The sequence below is a fragment of the Lates calcarifer genome, linkage group LG6, assembly GCF_001640805.2.
Source record: "Lates calcarifer isolate ASB-BC8 linkage group LG6, TLL_Latcal_v3, whole genome shotgun sequence".
Lineage (NCBI taxonomy): Eukaryota > Metazoa > Chordata > Actinopteri > Centropomidae > Lates > Lates calcarifer.
Window position 1 is genome coordinate 19,433,766 of NC_066838.1, and position 20,318 is coordinate 19,454,083.

Here is a 20,318-nt window from a genome sequence, read left to right on the forward strand (position 1 = left end):
AGTGCCTATTCTGAAGATTTTGAAACTCTCATATTTGAAAGATTTTTGCATAGATTTAATTCATGTGTTTTTCTTTAAAAACCCATAATTAGAAAACCAACAACTTCAGCAAATTGAAATTTTAACTTTCTCAGCTTTGCGGTAAAGTTGAACTGATGGATTTTAATGTCTTCTCGTGCCTTCACAACCATTCTCAACCATCCTGAAATTCACACTGCACCAGAACAACCCATTGGGCCTCTGTCTGTCCTGAGAACTGGTCATAAAATGTCCAAATGCAAAAAAAAAAAAGAGAGAGGTGGAAAGACAGAATGAAGTGTTCAGAGAAAGTTTTTAATGGCTGGTTCTCTGCTTGTTGGTTGACTGTCGGTAGCTGGATTTCTATCTATGTACTTTTTGGCTGAGTTTGCATCATTAGATAGTTTGAAAAGTTTGGGTTAGGTTGGGATAAATGCCAACCATTGCCTGGTTCCAGCTTCTCAAAGGTGAGGATTTACTGCTTTTGTTTGTTTCATTATCACTGAAAATCTTTGGGTTTGGGACATGTTTGGTCTTGTTTCGTTGGACAGAACAAGCTCTTTAAAGACATCTCTCTGAACTCTGATAGGCTTTTTCGTTATTTCTGCTAGAAACAGCAGTCGTCATCACATTTGAGGTGCTGGAACCAGTGAATGTTTGACATATTTCTTTGATAAATGACTAATGATTTCAGCACTAGTTGCAGTCCAATTTCAAGCAAGCCCACATATATATATAATTTCTCCTCCTCCTTTATTTGGTCTCAAAACATTTTTCCATCAAATCAAAACAACACTCCATTAAGGTCAAGGAAAAGAAGTTAGGAAGTTTGCTCTGTGGCTCTCGGACCAAGCTGTATGAAATATGAGCAACACTGGACACTAACAAATATTAATATAAAATCTTGAAAGACTTATCACACTTTCCTTGTGGATAAATGTAATATACGTTCAGAAACCAATCAGAGTAATGCTGGGCATGCTCTGTATTTTTGTAACTGTCAACAGCTCCAAGCCCAAAACCCACAGGTTCTCTCTGAAGACATAAATCTTTAAAAAGGAGGACACATTTGTATATCTTTTTTTTTAAAGGCTACGTAATTTTTTAAAACATCTGGACGCTGTAGTTATAGTAAACATCGCTCAAACAAGAGTAAATAGTGCATTTGTCAAGGACTATTTTCAGTTGTGGATTTAGTGCTTTAGTGAGTTTGTACAGTGGCAGAACAGTGTATGTGGGATTGGCATAAAAAAATAAACTACAATAGCTGTGTTTGTCTTAATGAAGAAATGTGCTACAGTGCAGTTCATTTATGTGGTTCTAATAATTTCTATACAACAATGAAGTTCAATGGGACAGTGGAATAAGATATATCAGGCTTTGGACTCCCAGGCAGTACTTGAGAATAGGATACTTTTATTGTTGGTTTTGGTGGCCATAAGGAAAATATAGACCTCCAGACTTATTGTTTAATTGCAGCTGATTGTGGCAGAGATATTTCAGTGCTCGATGGGAACGCAGCGTCTGTGATGGGAAAGGCAGCTACAGGTGGAAGGTAGCTATACATCTTGTCACGTCTTAGACTGCTCTGTCTACACTTCATCTGCACGCAGTCGTGAGATTCGCAGCCTGCTGCTCTCCAGAGGATGTGTGCTCTAGTGTGTGTGTGCGTGTGTATGTGTGCGCCTGCGTGTGCCTTATTATCGCAGTCAGGTGGATGGAGGAGGAGGAGGGTGGGGGCAATTGTGCAGTTGATGTGGGGAGAATAGAACAACAGGGAGCTTCTTTAGTGACCGTGGCTGTTAATTAATCAAACACGCACATACACACTCAGACAGTGATGAAGCGGCTATAGAAAAACACACACACACACATACACACAGGCACACACACGGCTTAGTCTCCTTACAAGAGGCTTGAAGCCATTCTACTTACCATCGCCAGCCATGCCGACTCTCTGCTCGCTCTATTTGCAGAGCCACCCCTCCCCTCTCTGATGCTATGATCTAACTGCAGCCTCCTCCCCCTTTGTAGATACACACTTACACTCTCTCCACTTTCACATGCCTGCACATACACATGCGTGCACACATACACACTCAAGATACAAGTGCTCATACACCCACCGTTCAGCACACACTGGCAGCGTGTGGGGTGTGTCTCCGCAGTTGGTCTGTGAGTATTTATGTATATGTTGTTTTGATCAAGTGGCGTTAGCGTGGACTGTGGACTCTTGTGTGTCAGTGCTGTGGCGTGCATTGTTCATCCCCGAGGAGAGGCTGTTGATCTTGTGGTTTTTGACCCCCGTGCCGTCTAGGTGGTATCTGTTTTGGAAGGCAAAGGAAAAGTACAGAACTGACCAAAAACAACAACAACAAAAAAAAAGAAAAACAATAAAGGCTCCCTTTTTTCTCTCCCTTTTCACTATTCCCTTAGATCAACTACAACAACTGGGTTTCAGGTTTTTTTTCTGTCCTCTGTGATCAAGGACTTTCATATAAACATGAAGGGGGAGGGTGGAGGTCCCTGCATGGAAAAGGTGGGAATAATAATAAAAATTTAAAAAAAGAAGAAGAAAATGGAAAAAAGTGAGAAAGCTGGTGGAGAAACAGAGGCGAGCTTCAGATCTTTACAGTCAAATTCTCCGAGTGGGTCAAAGTTCCCCCCAGCAGCCGGAGACGCGCTCTGATTGGCTGTGGAAAGGTGAAATTAAAACCACGGTAAACTTTTGACCTCACAGGAACCGGGGAGAGGAACGCCCATCGCTGTAGCGGGAGCGAGCTTCTCTCTCCTCCTCCTCCTCGCCACTGGTCTCCCACAAACCTACCCCCCTCCCCGCCCCACCCCACTCTCTCACTTTCTCTAAGTCTCTTTCTATCTGGCTTGCCCCTTCCTCCTCCTTTCATTCCCTGTTAGTCTGTCATTCGCTCTTGTTTTGCTCACTTTCAGTCCAAACCATCTCTCTGTTTCCACCCCCCTTCCCCACCCACCCCCATCTGCAGCTCTCCTTTGCTGTCTCTCTTTACCCCGATGAATTTGTGCCTCGCTGCATATAGCCTGATGAGAGCGAGGGAGGGAAGGAGGGAGGGAGGCAGAGAGCAGGAAAGAGCTGGGGGAAGGGTATAGAGAGAGGGAGGGAGGAGACAGCCAGAGAGGGGGGATGGGAAGAGAGACAGAGGGAGAGAAGCAGCAGCAGCAGCAGAAGAAGAAGACACAGGGAGAGAAGGGGTAGGAGGAAATGCAGCCTTCTTGACTGTGTGCTGCACAAACTGCTCCCTGTTAGAGAAGAAGAAAATCTAAGGAGGAATGTGAATGTATAAATAGACATGTAACTGTGGCTCTGACTAAGATCTGCTGAGCGGCAGGGCGGGGAGAGCCCATTTTTACTGCTAATGGTTTCTCTCATTACACATCAAACGGCTGTGTGTGTGTGTGTGTGTGTGTGTGTGTGTGTGTGTGTGTGTGTGTGTTATGTGTGCAGAGCAGACCGATTTTAAATGATTTCATGAGCCAACTAAAAGAGCAGCCCTCTCACTTGCTGCTTTGATGCCGCGTGCACACCCGCAGACACACGGGCTCGCAGCTGCATTCGGTCATTAGCAATTTCTTAACTACACAGTGTGGTGGAGAACTGTCTGCTGTAATTGTTGTTGTCGCTCACGAGCACACAGTCTAGTAAGGATGTACAAGTTATTTCAGAACCCCCCCACCCCTTGTGCCGCACACGTGCAAATGTAAACATACTCTAGGTGCTTGTCATCATTGAGATGGCACATAAAGAGCACCGTCAGTTTTCAGATTTTAATGTGATTTAAGTAATCCTTTTTGGGTTTGGATTAAGCTCTAGGATGAGGTGAGGGGTTGCTACAGCATCTAGCTGGGGGTGGAGGGGGGTGGAGGAGACGAAAGCCAGAGCCGGCCGTCTAGGACGGGAGGAAGCAGGAGGAGATGGAAGGCTTTTTTTCTTTTTCTTTTTTTTTTTTTTGGCGTTGCCTGCCAGTAAAAAAAACAGTGAGTTAAGAGAGGAGGCTGTGGATGTTATTGAGTTAACCAGACAGAGCCGGAGAGAGGGAGGGAGGGAGAACAGTGGGAGCCGAGAGACTGGCTCGATAGACGAGTGGATGAGGGTTTCGCTGTAGTGCTCTACCTGCTCCTGCCGCACAGTGGGCACCATATGGTCTCGTAATGTATGGAGCACACGTCAAGTTTGTCCTGCCTCCCTAAAACTTCTTTTCTGGTCTCCTCTCTTCTCTTTTCTTCTGTCCTCTAAACCTCTTTTCCCTCCCTTACGTCTTGCCAGCCAATTACTTTACCCAAGAGACAGCCCATTAGATAAAAAACACACACACAAACACTCACCATGCATCCCATTAGGTGAGGAGCACCCCACTGACATGCACCCCGCACCATCTTCAAGATAAGAGGCACCCTCAACAAACATTTTTTGTCTACACTCACACACACAAACACACATGGTTAGATAAGGGCCCCATCCCCCTCTAATGGGAAAGAAGATTGATACTGACAGAAAAGAAAAGATTTCTCAAGATGTCGCTCTGCCCCTGCTTCCGCTTTAAATATTTAAAGCAACCATGTTTTTTTTTTTCATTGCATTATCATGGAATCGTTGATTTTCTCTGATGCTAATGTAACTTTGCTGAGTGCACAGAGCAGCAGCAGCTCAGCACAGAAGTGAATGAGTGGATCCCTGAACGTACAGTTGATGTGTGCTGACAGTGATGTGCGTGCAACTGAATGCAAGTTGATTTCTGATTGGGGAATATTGTGTGTAAGGAGGGATTGCTTTCTGCTGCACACTGTCGTCTGGTTTCAAGGTGTGTTTGGCTGCTCTCTGACGGAGTGTGTGTTTGTTTGTGGGTGGTTATGCATGTTGCCATGCAGTTTCCCTGCCTCTCCGGCATGTGCTTTTGTCTGTGGGAGTGATGGATGGCAGGCAGGCAGCTAATGTGATTTAGATGCTCCACCAGGAGTGTGTGTGTGTGTGTGAGTACATGTTTGTGTGAGCGCAGTGCGTGCGTGCGTGTCCCATCCACGTGTGTGCAGCTGAATCTGCAGTGTATGTTTGTGTATCTACCTCCCCCCTTCACCCCCACCCCCAATCATATTTTTTTCCCTGTGCTGTGCAGTTTTTGGACTCTGAGTAAATAAACAGAGGGAGGAGGGGGGTGGGGTGGTCTGGGGGTAGGGGTGGGGGTAGGAGGGGTGGTGTTTATGTGTCGAATCTGCTCCCTCACTGTCACCGCGGAGAGAACGAGAGCGTGAGGAAGGAGGCGAAGAGGAAAAGTAGAGGTGGGGGAGAGAAGATGGTGTTCTCTCGCTAAGACCACACTGATGGGTTATTGTGAGCCAATTATGTCCCATTCCCACTAAAGAAAGTCTCACAGCTTATTCACTCACACATTAACACACTCACTCATCGTCACACACTTGCATCAGCAGAAGAAGTGCTCTTTTTCCTGGCAGCTCGAGCAGTGAAGGGCTTGGGTTATATCTGCATGCAATTATCTTGTGAGAAAAACACCTTTACACTGACATACTGTTCTTTCACACTAACCCCTTCTCTCCTTTTTTTCTTCAACTCCACCACATTTCGTTTATTGACCTTTTTATCAACCTTTCAGTCTTACTCTGCAAATTCACAACATTTATACAGAATACTGAACATATCTGACCACTCACGCCTGACTTTTGGCGTGGGTTATTTCCTGGTCGTCGCCACTTAGTGGTGTAGGAGTGTCCTGGTAGGAGGGTATATGTCCTTAACTATGTGGAATGTTTCTAGTTTTATACTTTCATGTCACGATGGGAAATATTGTAGTTTCTAGTCAGTTTGACTGCATTTACACAGTTTTCACAGCTTCTGTTAATATTTCCTTCACAGATTTAACATTTTACACACAAATGATGATGAGGTGATAAAATTACATCGCCCAGTAGTGCATAAATAGTTCAAAATAGCTCCAACTCCACCAACAGTAAACATTAATGTCCTATAAGAGCTGCAAGAGGCATTTGTTTGAATTTTGAGTAGCCGACTTTTACTTCTGATGCTTTGAGTACATTGTGCTGAAATTTACGATGCACAACTTTTGCTCAAGATGGAGTTTTTTTTAATATCGCAGCACTGCAACTTTCTGGATCTAAATACTTCCTCCAGTGCTGATAAGCACACTCCTCCCATGGTGCTGGGGTATAACTATCTAACATTGTGTCCATTATGTCCTAACTGTCATCAGTCTAATTGCTGTCAAATAGATTTTGTTTGCTTCATATTTGTAGTTGCATGAACAGCTGAGCTCACAGATTATCATACGTTAGCACAGGAGTCATTTGTTCCCCCAGTTTGTCCCTGCTCGATGGAGGGTGCGTTTGTGGCATGTGAGGAGGCACTAATGGGGAAAAAAACACTGAAAATGGTTAATCAGTTATTAAAGTAGTTGCTGACTAATTTTCTTGCAGTTGATTAATTTACAGCCTTTCAGCCTTAGATAACTGTGTATGCCAGGCTTCACATCAGAACTGTTGATACCACTATGAATTTGATAGTAATTCTTTTGCCTAAAGTGCTTTGCAGCCGTATGAGTGCATGGCTTTTAAAGTTAATTTAACATGCTCTTTAAAAGATTTTTATAGGATAGGATTTAAACATCTGATTATTTAAATGTTGTCTGCCAGCTCAGTCATACAGGAAGTATTTCATTGTAGCAGAAGGAGAGATGCCTATCTCTAGTTGTACTTTTTTTTTAGAGAGAGAGATATAGATCAGTTTCTGCTGTGAAGAGGGGGCAGACCTGTTTGTTGCAGTGGTTACAGAATAACCGTCAGAGGCGTGGTTAGAAGACGGAGGGCAGTGTCTCATTGATTGACCTGTTCCACTAATTAGGCTTGAACAGGAAAACTATCCACCTCCACAGCCTATGGCCTCATTGTGCTTGTGCTAGATGGCTTTATAGAAAGATCTCATTTCCCCCCATTTATGATTCATTTCACTAAAGCAGCTGACAACAGTTTTTCTAAAATTCCACTGCATTTTTTCCCTCTCTTCCCAATGATGCCTGTAACTAGGTAATTTACTCTCTTTGTGTTGACAAGAATGCTTTAAGTATTTACTAAAATTCCAGTCATTCATCATTCTTGCAAATGACAGCTTTTCCTCTCTGTTCATTTGTAATTACCTGACAGAAATGATCTTGTATGTTATGATAAAGCACAGCTCCTGCATAATTGACGGTTTCCAATGGGCGTTTTGTTTAATCTGTCCTCTGCTTGACTATGCAGACATGTTCGGCTGTCAGGTTGATAAGACGTCACACTTGAACACTCTATACATGTTCTGACCCTGAAAGTTCTTCACAACATTCACAGAGTTAGCCCACGTGTGGCTGTTAGTTGTCTTTTTTTCCTGGTTCAGCTGAAGGTGAGAAATGAGGACACGTGTGGTTTACTGTCCTTATCTTATCAGGGATGTTTGTTGGCTCTGCAACATTACTGTCATCACTTAACACACAAGAATTTGTGCAGTCCTTCATACAGTCTACCCCACTCTCCCCTCTTCTCCCTCTCTCTTTCCTCTCTACACACATGTTCAACACGTGGCCAGGTTCAAATAAAGTAGCAGGAGCTGTTGTTGACAACGTGCACTTTTTTTTGTCCTGGTCAGGGTTTAACTGAAATGCTAGATTATAGTTCAGCAAAGCTTTTTAATGATCTCTGTCATCCCTCATTTACTGTGATACCGAGCAGCTCACGTTCTCGTCTGTCTGTACAACCACCCAAACCTGACCGGCGCGCGCTAATTTACTGCACACACAAACACATTGTCAACATTAGCACTTTGAGTGACTTGGCTGATTGTTAGACTCAGAGGTGCAAGTTGCACTTTTATTGCAGGTTCATGAAGTTTTGAAAAATAAGCAGTGTATTTATTTACAGTGCATCATGTACTGCAGGGTGACAAATCAAAGAAAAATCTGACTTAATGAGCAGAGAAACATAACGGATGTAAATGTTCTCAAGCTACAAGGGGTCAGTGAACGGTTTTAACGATGAAGCTGTTCAGTTTGTCACCCACACATCACAAGTTGTCCCAATGTAAGAAAATAATGGACAAAGTAGAGCTGAAGCTGGGTGGTGTTTCCTCCGGCAAGCCCTTTGTTTCTATTTCAGGACCCCCCAGAATGTACAGTGGTACTTCTGGCATGGTCCCCTAAGCAAATGAGGAAAGAGAAGCTGTTAGCTGAAATTTTCATATTCCATTTTTACAAGTTTTACAAGAATATGGACAACGAAGCTTTGTTGCTGCCACTGCATGCGATTTACTGTTTCCCAAGATATAATTTAACAGACAGCAATCAAGAACAAGTATTTTCCATGCAGTTATCACCAAGGATTGACGATATGGTTGGAAAAAAAAGGCAGTGGTATTTATAGCAAAAGTCTCTGGTTTTGCTCTGCAACTTTTATTTGAACCACAAAGTGACCATTTTATCACAATATGATTCTTCTGAAAGCTGATAAAATCACCCAACCCTTGTTAACACAGTTCAATAATAAATGCTAGGTTGCTAACACTGATAAATCAAACAAATCAGTGGTCTGCAGCCATGCTAACAGCTCTGTGAAGATGTGCTTAGGCACAGTGTTATTGTTTTGTCCTAACATCAAAATGAATGAGTGTTAATGAATGTCTTATATCAAATTTCTCACCAATTCACCCAGTAGTTGTTGAGCTATTCAGTCAAAGCTACAAATGTCAGTTTTGTGGTGGTGCTTAAGGAAAAGTCAGGGGATCACTACGTTCTGTAGGGTTCATCCTCTGCGGGGAAATGAATATATGCACAGAATTTCACGTAATCTGTCCAGTAGTTGTGGAGTTGTCTCTAATCTCTATTGCACTCCACTACTGTAAGTAAATATAATGACCTGGCATAGTAAACACAGTGTGTTACTTGGTTCTATATATCTTTATTACCTATATACTGTGTTTGCCCTATATTGGACCAAGTAACAGATGGCGCAGTCAGCTAACACTTTTCAAGTTCATCAGGAGAAATAAGATATAAACAGACATAAAGCAGAGTGGAGGACTGGCGGTGCGTGTGTGCAGTGATCCCCTCATTTTTTGATCTTCAAATGTGGTCTTATAGTATTTATACTCAGTGAATTCTAAGAGAAGACAAAATTGCCTGTTTTATTACATTGAGTGTCGGCCTGTACTCAAAGCAGATGTTGCACCGTAAAGTCATTTTAAAGTGGCCTCGAGCTATTATCACAAAAACCTGACACAATAATTTTTCTTTCATCTTCTTTTTATGGTCACTTCTTTTTAACAGTTTGTCCTCTCTGTGGGTTTAGTTAGCAACTGCAGATTCATTGTTGTGTACTGTAGCGCGGGGCTGTGTGCGCTCGTGAGTTTGGTTTCCTCTACCTTCTTGGAAAGGATGACTCATGCAAACGCCTGTTTCCTTTTTTGAATATGTAAATGCATGTTTGATGGCAGCCTACAACAGACACACCCTGGATGGCTGGATGAGTTTTTAGTTTTAGACCTGCCTGGCCTATTTCTGCCCCGAGCCAGACGCTTTCCCTCTGCTTTTCTTCATCCTCCCTCTTATCCCTCTCTGAAGTGTGAAGTTTGAAGCAGCAGGCTTTGTGCTATGATAGCAGTAATTGGTCTAAAGATGGAAAGTTCACTCTCACTTTGTCACTGAACTAAGAAGCAATTTGTTTTCAATGAGTTTTTTTTTTTTTTTTTAATTGTGGCTTAAGAACAATATAACATCAAAGAGCTATTTAACAGCAGAGAAAGGGGGTGTGGGTGATGGAGACAGTGGAGAGACTGGCACTTTTTGTCCGGGCTGAAAAGCAACACTGTCTTGTACAAGTTCGTTATAGACTTTGCGAGGTAGCCGAGAATGGCTCCCCTCTTTGGTACCCCCTCGTCTGTGGAGGCAAGCTTTGGACTCTGAGTTTTTTATTAGCCTCTGTGGTCTGATTTGTTTAAGGGGAGGCAAGGTGCCAAGATGTGGCTTGGCTCCTATTTTGCTCCAGTGTGAGTGCTGGATTTGTTGGAGGGGGGGACGGGCCGAAGCAAAACTAAAGCAGAGTCACCCAAAGTACACACACACACACACACACACACACACACACTTACACACAATGTACTTTTATGCGTTCTTCACTGTGCTGTTGTGTATGCTGGCTAGTGCACACAATTTCCCTTATTCACAGCCTTTTACAGAAGACAGACGCACAGAGAGAAAAATCCTGTTATAGAAAAAAAAGAGAAGGGGGTGAAGTGAGGGAAAAGAATAAAGCTCACAAAGAACAAACTTGTGGATCTGCTTGAATTTCATTTGGCTATTTATCAGTCGCCTGAAGATGTTTCTTAAAGGCACAGATCCCTTTGGCTGGATATAAATGTTTCTTCAAGGGGTGTGTCTCACACTCACCTGTGGTGTTGTGGACTGTAGTTGTCCGTATATTCAAATAAAACTCAATGTAACGTGCACAAAGTTGGTTTTGGCCAGCCTGTTTCTTTTTGGATCCGGTTCCTGTTTGGCAGAATACCTAGAATGGCAAAGCTCTGACACCAATAAATCTCTTATCAAACATTTTATCTTTCCTCTCTCCTTTTTATTAGCAAAAATCATTGAAACAAGACTAGGTAAAAACCTAATATATGGCTCGCTAATCCTACCACATCGTGGCGGCTGCAGAAAACGTTGTCAGCTAGTCTTAACTCACCACAACACTGGGAGTTTCCGCTGGCAGGCAGAACTGGTTTAAATTAAAGATAATTTATTTTGTTCATTTGTAACTCGATAAAAAGTCAAAGTGAAATGTTTTTCTTTTGTTAGGTTAACGGTGCGCTCTCCAACCACATGTCTATCGTGAGAAAAAACATGACTGTGTAATGCCACTCTCAAAACAATACTGATGGCATTATGTGAGTTTTAGGAGTCAGAATCCAAACTTTGAGTCAGATCATATCTACAATTGTCACTTAATGTTGTAACACGCAGACTCACTATCAGCTCTGTCTCTCGGTTTTCATGGGTCCATTTTGGATCAGGAACTTGTTGAGAGTGTGACAGACATCACACACTGACTGATTATTGTCATACAAGTCCAGATTTAAATTGACTTTATTACCAAAATATAAATGTCATCTCTCTCACTCTCTCACACACACACACATTCAGCGATATTCACACAGTCAGAATGTGACTCTCAGTTTCCTTTCTGGTCCAGCCGAAGGAAACTTTTGTGTGTGTAGATTCACTGTCTTTATTTTATCAGGGCTGTTTATTGGCTGTGAACAATTTTACAGTAATCACTAACACGCCATCAGAGAAAGTGCCCAATCCTTCATATTCTGTTTCTCCCAAGCACATGGCAACTCAAAACAGTGGCTCAATGACGGTACAGTAAACACACAGCACCGCTATGCATGTGTAATGCAGTTTTCCCCATGATTTTCGTCTTTTCCCACTCCACTATATATGATTTTGTGTTGTTTTATGGCTCATGTGCTGCCATATTAAGTTGAATAGTAATTAGCAGCTTTAACAGAGGTCTGACAAGTTTCAAGGCAATGTGAAGCAACTTTTAGGAGCAAAGAAGAGGCCCCAATAAACACTGATTCACAAACTGTGAGTTATGAAATATTGTGTAACGTAGAAAGAGGAAGAAATCTCAAAAGTCACGACAAACTGACCCCTGAGTTAAATCAGCAACTCTCTTATGCTTGCACAGCTTTGAAATGCAGGGTTCTTATGGAGCTCAGATCTGTGCCATTTATATCATAAAGTAGTCATGAAGTTAATGGCCTCTGTGTGAGCATCCACAGTAAATTGTGAACTCTGGCTGCATCTTTATTGAATCTTTAAAGTGTGTAGCTTTAACAAGAAGAAGATGCTGTTATGTAAGATATTTATTGTGCTGCTGAAGTGCATTGATGAAATACAAGGGCACAAACATTCATACAGTGAAAGGATGAAGGCTTCTTTAGATCATGAGTGACGAGTTATTGAATAGCGTGAGGAGATAAACAGACGTGCTGAGAGGTGGAGAGCAGACTGTAAAAAGGCCTCAGCAACTGCGAGCTTAACATTTCTCCACCGACTCAACCTCTGCATCTTAAGCTCATTCACACTGCTTTTATATTTAAGGCTTTACACCAGTATGAACAGTGCCACGTGCTGTTAACTATATCACATCCACTCTGGGTTTTTCACAGCTGTGTGAAAGTGAGCACAAAGAGCCGTAATGATTGTACTGAAGGTTCTCTTGTCCCTGCTCGTGGATGCCACAGAGGGCTGCTTTTTATTTTTTCCCCCAACTTTTGCAACCCCCCCAAAAAATGGAGTCAGTTACTCTTTGTCACAGCTGAACTATAAATTCTTCCTGCTTAAGCAGTCGCTCTCCGGCTCTATTTTTCTCCCCTTTCAATTAAAGAGGAAACACATCGGTTGAAGGAGGGTCTTTGTTGGTGTGTGAGAGTCCATACATCACCTAAACTAGAGCACGCACCCCTCCTCCTCCTCCTCCTTCTCCTCCTCCGTCCTTCCTCCTAATACACGCACACATACACACACCAACAGCCCCCATCTGCTCCCAATCATGGGTGCAGCCAGCGGTCAGGTTGCTGATGGTGAATGGTGCACAGGCACGCGCTAACACACACACACACACACACACACACACACACACGGAAACATACACAACATAGGCACGCCAGGCATGAGGTCAGGCACAAAACACACATACACTAAACGTGAACTGAGAAACGTGTGCTCTGACACGACGCTCTCGCACAACCTCTTTATAAAAATGAAAGTAAACCTACTTTCTAGCTCTTCCTCTCTCTCTCTCTCTCTCTCTCTCTCTCTCTCTCTCTCTCTCTCTCACACACACACACACTGAGGCACAGTGACAGCTGAACATGAGACATCCTGGCGGCGTGCTTCACTGATGACAGGGTGTCATGGAAACGCCCAGCGTTCTCCATGGTTACGCACTCCTTACCCCCCACAGGATACTCTCTTATGATTGTTCAGACAGAACACTTGAACTACTACAACAACTCAGCGTGTCCAAAACACACACACACACACACACACACAGGCACGGACACATTGTTTCTTATCAGGATCTAAATGGACACAAATTAGCCTATTATGTGCTTTTGGGATTAGAGCGATGATTCAGTCTAATAGTCTGTTTTCGTACTCTTGCTCCTTGAGTCCATAAAGCATGAGGGATATTTGCCAATAAAGGCTTGACATTTAAATCCAGCTGTATGGATCCGGAGTGCACGTTATGTGGAAAAGACATGGAGGCACTTTCTTTTTTACCCCTTATAGTTAGAGTGATTGAATTGTGGATCACATGCTGTCGTTGCGTTCAGGTTTCAACTGTTTGGCTTCCTGTAAAACTTGTGTCTCAACATCCCTTTTCATATGTGTGGGTGTGTGTGTGTATGTGTGTGTTTGTAGGTGTGTGTGTGCTTGGTCTGGCTGGCTGTGGGAGCGGTCTGTGTGTTGATGCAAATGCACAGGAGCCACGATATGTTTGCTCTGTACGCGTGCACCCTGTAATGAAGACAAAGGCAGATAGCGAGGCACGGCTCCCTCACAGTTCCTTCTGCTCATTAAGCCGTTAATGCAGCTTCCTGTGCATGTGTCTTCAGGCCTCTGATTAATAATGCTGCTTGTTATTCATTAATATCACTATAATGAACATGCACTGTTGAACGTGATCGTTAAACTTTTTTTGTTGTTGTTTTCTTTTTCCCCCTCCAGACTCCATTGACCAGCCCACATAGGACCACACCCCCAGAGTAAAGGGGAAAGGGGGGATCTAATCGTCCATCAAACTCGGTGCCGTCACAAGGTGGGCTAACATCCCGTATGGTTGGCATGGTAACGGCCTGCTGGGTTTAGGTTGAGCGGTTTGCCAGAGACAGTTTCTTGTTGTTGCCACATTCTTGCAACATCCTCCTGACCTGAACACAGAGAACAATGTGTGTGTTTTCCAAAGCAAATGTTTTATGGAGGTGTTGTGTGTTTGAGGTTTTGGATTCTGGATTATGGAAGGTGGAGTAGTTTTTTTGGAGAAAGAGTGGCAGCGGTGGCAGCAACAAGAGGGAAACAAAGAGGGCTGAGTGAATGATTTTCAGGCAGATGAGAAAATGAAGAGTGGGAAGACAGCAGGGAGACAGGAGGAGAAGTCAAATTATTCTTTGTGCTCTACCTGCCACAGAGGCTGAAAGAGAGCATTAATCTTTTACCCCTGTCTGCAGGTGACAACAACACACAGACACACACACACACACACACACACACACACACACACACACACACACACACACAAATGCACCTAGACTTAACCACACTCCCTCTTTCGTTCACGTGCATTCTCACACATGCTTCTGCAGACATGCCGCTGTTGCACTGATGGCAGCAGTGATTGTGAAAGTAGTGAGGCGGGCGAGATGAGAGGGGAGGAGGGAGAGTCCAAGTCCAGACAGACTCCAGATTACTGGACATGAACAGGAAGAAAACTAGGGTGGGCTAGTTGGGCTATGATGAGGAAGGAGTTGTTTCTGGTGTTGGGGATTCCCAAATGTATGAGTCCTGTTCATTTTTCTGCATAGATAATGTAACGTGACTGCCAGTTGAAACACTTATGAAACACTGAATGGGCATAAAACTCTCCTGGTTGAACCATCAGTGGAAAAGTTCTGCGACTGTGGTGCAGTGTTTTAGTCCCAGTCACAGTGACAAAGCATTTTGAATTTGCTTCAGCTCAAATTCATGCCTTCACAGCCAATGGCAATTGAGACTCATGACTCATTTTTGTATACAGACAATCCACTGGACTTTAAATGACTAAAAATTACTTGATTAATCAATTAGTCTATCAGCAGAAAATTAATCTGCAATAACTTTGATACTCAGTATTTTGAAATATTAAAAAAAATCCAAAAATTCTCTTTTTCTTGCTTCTAAAATTTGAGTATTTGCTGATTTATTTTTTCCATTCTGTGATATTAAACTGAATATCTTCACATTTTAGACTAATGGTCTCGCAAAAGAAGCTATTCAGATTGGACTCTGCAAAACTGTCATGGCAATTTGTCACTATTTTCTGACCTTTTTTTTTTTTTTTAGACCAAACAGACCAAAACTCAAGTTAAAATAGCTCAAACTGATGATGGCCATAACAGAAACATATAGTATATTAATTTATCTAGAGGTTTCTGTTATATTGTTATTTTTTATTATTTATTTGGGACTTCATGTTGTTATCTAACTGCAATTTCATTGTGTGAGACAAAGACAATAAATTTCTCTTGAAACTTGACTGTTGCAGGCCATTGAGGATAGCACTGAAAGAAAACACTGAAATCTGCGTTTACCGTAGGGAACAATACTCCTGAAATCTATTCCACTGGGTCAGACCAACGTAAATCAGCAGAAGTCACAAAATTGGACGCCAGTCAGATCAGACGTGGAACTGGGACAATAATTTTTTTTTCTTTATTCAGCATAAAACAGCAGAGACCATCCACGGCTTGAGTAGTCAAAGCGAAGCAGCGGCAGCTCTCGTCATGTCGCTGGTGTGAGTTTACATGGCCAGACCAGGGCCGTGTGCCTCTGTTTTGTCAACAGAGATTATGAAAGAGCGGCTGGCAGGCAGGCGGGCAGCGGGGGAGGCAACAGCGGGGCTATTTGCATCACCCAGCCTGAGCACACCCGCCCTGCTAACTCTGTCACCTTCCCTCTCCCTCCCTCTATCCCTCTTTCCCTTCCTCTCCACTCCTCCCTTTTGTCGCCAGTAACCAGTGCCCATGCCCAGACCGTCCTGCCTTCACAGTCTTATCCTTCCCAAAAAAAGAAAGTCCGGAAACAGAGACGCTTGTCTGACAAACACACAGGAAGTTTGATGGCAGCCAGTGCCACAGTTCTGCCATCTCAGCATTTGGGAGATGGTGAATGATCATGCCCACTCAACCACTGCTTTACACAGACTCCATTTATTTAGCTTCTCACTAAAACTTTCTGTGTTAACCTTGAAGCTCTCTTGTACACAGCAAACCATAAGAGCTTCACTTCAGGCCTGAATGAAGCTGTAACACTGATTGAATCTACTCTGGGGAATCCCACAATGATGTTTCTGATGATGTTTCGACAGGAGTAAACCTGTCTGCATACAGACTAAGTACAACACAGATTAAAGACGCATATAAGTTGTATTTTTCCTTGCTCATTTTTTCCTGTGCACTCGTCATCTGCCCCCAGTAACTCTTTCCGACACATTCTTGTTTGTTGTATTGTTTCCCCCCCTCCCTCTGCTGTGACTCACACTGTCGTGGGAGGTCTGTCGTCTCTCCACTTTGTTTTCTGTCTGCCTAATTTTTTGCTTTCAGTTTCTAGCTGCTGTTCATCCGTTTTAATACTGTTCCTCCAGAGTCTGTGAGTTTAACTCGCCAGTGTTACTGAAGCACCCATCATCTTACTGCAAACATTTTTACTGTGTACACTGAAGCACAACAGAAAAACACATACATTACCACAGTTTGACTGAGGTATAATTGTGAAATATGTCAAGAATTTGGTAAATTTGGTAAATTCACAACTGTCTGCAAAAACTTTCTCCCTCCTCCTGGAAATTAAAAACAACTAATTTAGTGTTTTAGAGAATAAATATTATCATATTATCCATGAAATGAATTGTTAGTATTGAATGTTTAATCTACAAACTCTACAACCTTTTACAGAGTTATTGTAAGAAACAATAAAATCTCTTTGCAAACTTAATTATCTTTTGCTATGATAAAACATTTTGTGATTATACAAAAACAAAAAAGAACTGAAACTCTACAGAAAAAAACAAGCAGCTGAAATGTCATATCCCATTTATACAAAATAGATAAAGTAGTAACAGTTTTGATAATTAAATTAATTTTGTTCATTAAAATGAAGATGGTTCATCCTGTTGGGAACATGACTGTGGTAACCAAGATTCAAGGATAATCTGACCACTAACTTTGACCCAACTAGGTCAGACCTTGTAGGGTTTCTTTTTCACTGTCAACACAGCGCAAGCCTGGACTGAACACAGTCACATTAATGTAAAGGCTGCAGCAGCAACAAGGTTAGGCATTCACAGAGAGAATATCTCAAGGCGCTTTACAGAATAAGTTTGAGACCTTACGATACTATAGAGAGAAACCCACCAGTTCCCACCATGAGCAAGCACTTGGCGACAATGGAGAGGAAAAACTGTCCTTTAACATGAAGAAACCTCTGACAGAACCTGGCTCAGGGTGAGCAGCCATCTGCCTAGACTGGCTGGGTTGAAAGGAGAGAAATGGGGGAGAGAGAGGAGAAAGAGGGGAACAGAGGGGGAGAGACAAGAGACAGAGATCAGGGACAGCTGTATACACCACTGTATTTGAGCACTGTCAAACTGATTGTTATGATGAGAAATGAAATGTGTGAAAATGTTTTTCCCCTTTCCATGTGCTGCAAAAGAGTGAGGTAAGGGAATTATAATTTTCTGTAAAATGCTTTACATGCAGTGTATGACCACATAGGAGTTAAACTTCATGGAAAGGACTCAGGAAGGTCAGCAAGAAACATTTAGATTTATCCTCTGGGCACCATGAATATCTGCAGTTAATTTCATAGAAACCTGGCCTTTAGTTTCTGAGGTACCTTATCAAACAAAGTGTTGATTAAGGGGATATTCTGTCATTCTGCCATTGTGTCAGAGAATTGGATGTCCTACAACTCAGCTCACTATCTCACGCCCTGTAGCATGTGAACTTAACTGGGGTTGAATTGCATGCTTTCTAGTTTATGAGTTGAGCTGTTTCCTCTGGTTTTGCCATAAAACCATAAAGCCCCGTGGTTCCTGGTGAGCAGTGCTCCCACTGGGCTCCAGGGTCACCAGCAGGTTGCTGTCCTGTAGCAGACCTCGGGAGTTTAGCTTCACCCCAGGTGATGCCACAGCAATGTTGACCTGAGTGATCCTCCTTTCACACCCATCTAATGACCTGGAAAATATGTGGGTCAACTGTCAGCAGTGAAGGCAGTGACCCCTTAAAATCACTCAGGTCAAGATCAGGGTTGAGAACCAGGTCAAACTTTCACCCTGCTCACTGTGAAAGTTCAGTGCTATTTACCTGCATGGATGCACTCACCTGTACCTGTCAGCAGAGGGAAAGGAGACCGTTTCATGACGGCTCAGTCAGCCAGGACCTAAATCCTTTGTGCTGGTCTTATTTGTTTTCCTGGCCGAATTACAAGCAGCTACTACTTGGTAACCACTCTGATTATCAACTTCCCTCCACTGCCGCTGGCTCTGATTGATGCCTTTGAGTCATCTTCTTATGTTAGAAAAGAAATAAAGAAAGTTTGTTCAGTATATCATCCTATTGTGTCTGAAGGCAAAGTGTTCATAGCTGTTTCCGAACAACCACACTCAAAATGGGGGCTGAAAAACAAGCCATCATGAGGTAGTTGGCACCCCAACCTTCTTCTTATTAGCCCAGATTCTGATATTGTTAATATAACTACTATTAAATGTTCGTGTGTGTATGTAGTTTTTCCAGTGAAATCCTTAATGCTCTGAGAGAGACTTTTCCTCCAAATCAAACTGTATGTCTTATAATCATCTGCTCAAGTCCTTCTATTTATTTACACATAAATACAAGTAATACATGTATTTGTTATTTTCATGGAGTCATTTGCCTCCTCTCTTCACATAGTGTGTTGTTTTCTCCTGCCAACATTTCTGTTTTCATCATCATTTTGTCCATCTTCTCAACATTGACACGCCAACTTTACACCCCAGCCAAGGCTTTTTTTTAATTTCCAGCATTTCCATTCAAGTTTTCTTACGCTCTAATTCAAAATGTGCATTAGCCCAGGTGCAGAAAAACTTGCTATTTACCTCTTGCTCTGCACTCACTCTCTCACATCCCCTGCATCTCAGTCTCTCTCCTTTAAAATTGCCATCTTCACGCCCATTTCTCCTCTCCCTCTTGCTGTCCTCCATACTGTCATCACCGTCTCCCATTTCCCTCTTTACGCGTCTCATTCCCGCTGCCCCCTGCTGCTGTATTGTACCCACCGCAGCCCTGCTGCCTCTCTGCCACCAGGCCCCACTGCCTGTGGCGTGTAATTGACTTTCTCCCTGCACTGGAAAAGCGGGCGGCCCGCGCCAGGCTGGAGGTGACCCATTTCCCTGGGGCATTCAGCAGCCTCCTAATCAACCATTCTCTGGGGCCGCCTCATTCACTCCGCAATTAGAGCAACTCCCCCTTTGAGAACTCCATCAATAGGCAGACAGGCGGGCGGGCGGGCTCGATCGGCACAGAAGCAAAGATGGAGTTTCACTCAAACACTTTGCTTTGGCTCTTTGAGTTCTGAACCCACCGACTTTGTACATCCCCCCTCTCTGCTTTTTGCCTCCTCTGCTCCTCATCTCCCTCGTGGTAGGTTTCATCAGACAACAGCAAGCAGGGGTTTTGTCTAATGATGAGTAGCAGACGGGGAGGCAGGTAGACGGGCACGCAGGGAGGCAGACAGGAGGATAGGCGAGAGGAGATGCAGGTAGGCACGCAGACAAAGGCAACGAGACAGTCAGACAGACAGTCGGATGGGAGGGACTCAAGGGAGGGATTAAAAGAGAAATTTGAAAGAAACTCAAAGCAGGAGGGATTGAGCAAGAGGATCGGTGCATCTTCAGAGCATCTCTTGCTTTTAGAGGAAGATTCATGAGTATTCCCTGTTGTTGTCTTGCAAGGGAATACACTTGTGTTTCACCTGGTCTTGGAAGACATGCATGAAAGCAGCCTTCATATTGATTCTGTCTCAATAAGAAGGCGTGTTTACGGCATGTTTCAGCTGGATATGATCTTGTCGTGAGCCAAGAGTGCATAACTAAAGATTAGAATGTTCTCTATCCAAGAACAAAAAAAAAAAAAAAGGCAATCAGATGTTTTTTGTGGACTGCTCTGATCCCACAAGAAGGAGCCTGAGATGATGGTGCATGATGATTAAATAACAGGCCGGCATCTCTCCCCTGCCGTTGGCCTGATTTGCTATGCAGGAGAGGCAGTGCTCTGGTCAGAGGATAACCATGTAATCAATGGAATGAAAAAGCTGCTCTGGCTGTGAAGGTTAAGAGGGGTACTGGAGGCTTTCAGCCCACTCTGTGCGCCACACATGCATTCAAAACACACACCAGACAGTCTGAATGTT

At 43.2% G+C, this 20,318-nt stretch overlaps 1 protein-coding gene across 3 annotated transcripts in view; it reads left to right on the top strand.

Annotated features, from left to right (window-relative positions):
* Nucleotides 1-20,318, top strand: part of LOC108900232 (nuclear receptor coactivator 3) — a 58,173-nt gene that overhangs the window by 18,388 nt on the left and 19,467 nt on the right. For all 3 annotated transcript variants that reach the window (XM_018701198.2, XM_051071317.1, XM_051071316.1), the window contains exon 2: nucleotides 13,845-13,935. The gene's annotated coding sequence lies outside the window, so the exon portion shown is untranslated. The remainder of the gene's footprint in view (nucleotides 1-13,844; nucleotides 13,936-20,318) is intronic.